Source organism: Triticum dicoccoides, chromosome 2B (assembly GCF_002162155.2).
Source record: "Triticum dicoccoides isolate Atlit2015 ecotype Zavitan chromosome 2B, WEW_v2.0, whole genome shotgun sequence".
Classification (NCBI taxonomy): Eukaryota; Viridiplantae; Streptophyta; class Magnoliopsida; order Poales; family Poaceae; genus Triticum; species Triticum dicoccoides.
The window spans coordinates 525,675,034-525,680,417 of NC_041383.1; positions in this window are offsets into that span (position 1 = coordinate 525,675,034).

Consider the following 5,384-nt stretch of genomic DNA (forward strand, 5'->3'; position numbering starts at 1 on the left):
ATCGCCAAAGAAAAAGCTCGGCATGGGGGGGCCTAGAGGGATGGCTGGGGCGGCGGTGGACCGGTGGTGGGAAGTGTTTTCGGGGCGGGCGGGGCGGCGCACCGCCGGCCGCGGGCGGCGGGGGGCTGCTGTTTGGCCGGTGGTGGCTGGTGGCTCAGGGGGGGTGGAGGTTGAAGATGAATTGAGCATACCTTGCAGCGGGGAGGGGGGCTCGTCGCTTTGGACCTCTCTGGCCAGACATGGGCCACGATGTCAGTCATGGCAAGTCCGGACAATCTATTTAGCTCGACCCATTCGGCCAACCGGTCTGTCAATGGAAGTGAGCGATCCGGACTGTGGAATTGAGACCAATATAGCTCTTCCATCTCGTGATCCTCCTGGCTCCGGAAGTGCTTCACGGCATCGGCTGCACTTGCGGCTAAGTCCATATACGGATCTTCCGGACTCCACAGCCGCTCAAATTGAGCATACCTTGCATCCATAAACTGGCGACACAACAGAAAAGGCTTGCCAGCCACGATCTCTCCGGCCTGGCGCAGTTCCTCCTTCATAGCCCGCATTGCAGAGCAGGCATCCTTGGCTTCGGCGGTGGCCTTCTTCAGGTCTTCCCACTCCGATAAGAGCTCCTTTTCAAGAGCCTCATAGCGGTCGGCAGCATCCTTTACCTTCATGGCCAATTCAGCCACCTCCGCCCTGCTTAGGCAGTGCGCAGCCTTTTCGGCTTTCAACTCTTCGGCCGCCTTCGAGGCAGCCGCTTCACTCCTTCGGCCTTGCTCCTTAGCTCGAGCAAGTTCAGCCCGAAGGCTCTCCATAGCAGCAGCACCGTCCGTACAACATCATACAATTTATCAGAGGAAGGCTTCGACCCCCTTAAATAAAGCAAATGCGGAGAATTTATTTACCTTGCGACTCGTCAAGTCGCTGGTTGACAAGCGCGATATCAGCATCCGCCATGTCAAGTTGCCGACTTAATTCGGCAAACTCACTAGTCCGGCTAGCCCCCGGACTATCCGCCACCTGCATAGGAACGACGGAATTCATTACTTCAGATTTCGATCCTCGGTACGCTGTCGTTTCCGACAACCTACTGAGTCTCAAGGGCTACTATCTATACAGGGCACATTTTTATGTGCAAAACTGTTAAAAAACAAAAGGATGCGACATTTTTGCATACCTCAAATCCCGCCAGCAAACTCATGGCGGCGTTACGCAATCCGCTCTCGGCGGACGAAATCCTTCCAATCACCATACGCATTAACGCACGGCGATCTTCTGAAATGGACGCCCTCTCAAGCGGATTCTTCAGTTCTCCCGGCCGGACACTAGTAGGTGCCGAACACTCTGGACCCTCCGGACTCAGGGATACCCTCCGTGATGACACTTCGGGTTCGCCTGCCTCATCTGGCGGCGCTGCGGATGGAGGCGTATCGCTCTCCATCATCTCCGGAAGAAGGTCCCCCGAAGATGAACTCGTCTGAGAAGGCTGCAGATCCGAACTGCAATATAAATATTTCGGTTACCTACAGAAGCACAAATGAAGGTATTTCCTTACTAATTAACTCCCTCTTCCATACTCACGGCTCGCTGGAGGGCCGATCCTTTGGTGATGATTGTGCGTCCGGATTCTCTCCGGGCGCCGGACCCCTCGGGGAAGATCTCTTCCCACGCTTAGGGGCTTTGGCCTCCGGATCTTCGGAGGCGGTCCTCTTCTCCCCCTTAAGGGAGGGGTTCTTGGTCCCCCCTCTTCAGTCGCCCCTTTGGGCGAAATATTTGCTCCTCTATTTTCCCCGTCGCCCCCTTCTGTGGGTGCAACCTCCAACATTCTGACCAGCACGGGCTCCAGTGCGGTATCTGGGAGGGGGGCCGGACACCTTATCAGCCTTGATCGCGCCACCCATTCCTGTAAAGAACAAAGGGTCAGGAGGCGAACTCTAGAAAGACACGTAAACAGAATGTCCGGACTCTGAGCTACTTACCTGAGTATCCGGGCGATCGTGGCTTAGTCCTGCATCCTCGGCTAAATCCGGACACGCCACCTGCGGTCCGAAGAACAACTTGTACATCTCCACGGGTGTCGCACCCATGAAGTGTTGGAGAATCCGAGGTCCCTCCGGGTTGAACTCCCATAGACGGAGAGGACGGCGTTTGCAGGGCAGAAGATGCCTGATTAGCATAACCTGCACCACCTTGATCAGGTCGATCTCCCTCGCTTGGAGATCTCGAATCCGGCCCTGTAGTGACGGCATGTCTTCGGACGGCCCCCAATTGAGCCCTTGGTTGACCCACGACATCAGTTGGCGTGGAGGTCCCGGGCGGAATGAGGGCGGCGGTTTTTGCCTGCTGCCCCTTGGAGCGGTAATATAGAACCACTCCTGCTGCCACAGTCCAAGTTCCTCTTGGAAGGAACCCTCAAGCCACGGGGCATCGACCTTCTTGCTTATGGTCGCCCGGCCGCACTCCGCTTGACGCCCCCCGATCATCTTCGGCTCCACCTTGAAGGTCTTCAGCCATAGGCCGAAGTGGGGGATGACGCGGAGGAAGGCTTCGCAGACGATAATAAATGCGGAGATATGGAGGATGGACTCCGGAGCCAAGTCGTGAAAGTCCAGCCCATAGTAGAATAGGAGCCCTCTCACGAAGGGATCCGTCGGGAAGCCTAAACCCCGGCGGAGGTGGGATACGAAAACGACGTATTCACCGGGCTCGGGGGCTGGCACAGCCTGCCCTTGGGCAGGCAACCTATGCAAAACCTCGTAGGCCAGGTACTTGGCCTCACGCAACTTCAATATGTCCTCCTCCGTGACGGAGGAGGGCATCCACCGGCCCTGGAGGTCGTAGCCGGACATGGTTGAGGGTCCGAAGTGCTCGAATCTGAAGCTCTGGGTGTTGGAACTGGGAGCGGAGAAGAGATTCGATGCGAGATTGAAGAATAAGGACATGCCTTGGTCCTCTTATAAAGGGGAAGAAATACCCAAGGGCCGTCTCCGTGACCGTTTGGGATTCCCCTTCGATAGAGGAGGCGTGGCGACGGGAACGGTTGGGTTACCCACGCACGTATTGATGAGGATCCCGGAATAAGGGGAACACGATCTCTGCTTCGACAAGACGTGCCAAGGAAACCGCTTCGCTAAACGTGCTGAGGTGTTATAGTAAAAAACGATTCAAACAAAGGCTTGGTAGCGGTGTGATGTCACGCCGCGTAATACGTCAGCAGATTGAACTAAGTGTACATTTTATTCTCTCTACGGTGGAATGTGGAATTTATTTTGCAGAGCCGGACACTATCCTGGTGTTCATGATCTTCTCTGGATTATTCAAGGAAGGAACCCGCCTTGCAATGCCGAACATTATGCACGCCGGACTTATCGTCATTGAAGACTGGTTCAGGGGCTACTGAGGGAGTCCTGGACTAGGGGGTGTCCGGACAGCCGGACTATCAATATCCGCCGGACTCCAAGACTACGAAGATACAAGATTGAAGACTCCGGCTCGTGTCCGGATGGTACTTTCCTTGGCGTGGAAGGCAAGCTTGGCAATACAGATATGTAGATCTCCTACCATTATAACCGACTCTGTGTAACCCTAGCCCTCTCCGGTGTCTATATAAACCGGAGGGCTTTAGTCCGTAGGACAACATACATCTCAACAATCATACCATAGGCTAGCTTCTAGGGTTTAGCCTCCTTGATCTCGTGGTAGATCTACTCTTGTACTACCCATATCATCAATATTAATCAAGCAGGACGTAGGGTTTTACCTCCATCGAGAGGGCTTGAACCTGGGTAAAAACATCGTGTCCCTTGTCTCCTGTTACCATCCGCCTAGACGCACAGTTCGGGACCCCCTACCCGAGATCCGCCAGTTTTGACACCGACACAGGCCCTTGATTTCGTATCCAACGGCTGCAAAATCGACTGACCAGAGATGAATAAGTCAGTCGACTGACGTGTAGCCTCACCTTGCTAGTGCGTTCAGTTTCGACATCAAAATTCAGTTTCGACAGCAAAATTCAGTTTTGACAGTTTAGTTCAGTTTCGACAGTTAAGTTCAGTTTCGACACTTAAATTCAGTTTCGACAGTTAAGTTCAGAGATGAGCGGCTGATGTATTTTACATCTAGCACTTTGTGGTTATGTATTTTACGTCATGTATTGGAGATGCTATTAGAATTCCACTCAGGTTAACATTGTCTCTCTTGTCCTGCTTCCGCCTCGGCGTCGTACAACTCACCGGAGCTACTTCAATGACGAAACCCTCCATCACAGCGGAGCAGTACCTCGGGCTCCATATCCAAACGCCTAATATCTTCTTCCCCTCCTCCGACAGCCAAGTTAGCCGGAGCATCCTCACCAGCCAACCCAATCACGCTGAGATCGACATGGCTTCGCCAAAGAGGTTGTACACTTGTTGCATCTCTTTTTTACTCTACATGTTATATATATTGTCCACTGAGCACACGTAGTAACGGGAAATACGATTATTTTATCCTACTATATGACAAGCAGTGAGGTACCAGGCAACTTAGCTTTCCATGATGGACTCTCTTGAACACCATCATTATTTATCTCTGAGCATTTGAGCTGTGCATTTGTCGATGGCCCTAGGAGTTGAGCTAGTAGGGCAGTGGCCTCGGTCCAAAGTAATAGAAGTAGCACAAAAATATTTTTTAGTGTAGGCTTTTCCTTGCTCAAGCCTGCCTGCTAGAATCGCCAGTGCTTGAAAGGAAAAGTGAATGAAAAACATAGGAATTGGGAAGTTTCCTATGGTACTACTATTCATGAATTTGGTACAAAGGAATGGAGCAAAGGAAAACTGTAGGATTTGTTCCTTTAGTGTCTCCTTGAAAGAAAAAACGTAGGAATTTTAATTTTCACTTGTCCTCCTTTCCAAATTCCTATTCATGAAGCACAAGACTAAGAGATAGTACCATAATAGCATTATAACCGTACATTTTCTAGTGGTTTGACTTAATCTCACCATGCTTCTTTGCATCCTGTGATCTTCCAATTGTTGTGAATCAAACACCCAAATTGGCAGAAATCCTGTGTTTTTAAATTCTCTGTTTCGCATGTGCATTCGTATCCTATTCCTGTCTATTTCCTATCCCTACATTGTTGGAATCCTCCAATTAAAATGAGCCCTTACAGAATTACTTCTCTTACAAATATTTGTGAAAGAAAACCTTGTGTGGTTTGTCCCGCTCCTGCTGCACCGTCGTCCACCCCAACTCAGCTGCTCCAACGATAGAAGGGTCCAGCATAGCAGGGATCCGGCCTCCAGACTGTATTTCGCCGCCTTAGATCTTCTTCCCCGCCGCCGTCAGCCATGAAAACTGCATTACCATCATCAACCGAGCAGATGACCTCGAGGACTACACGAGTCCAC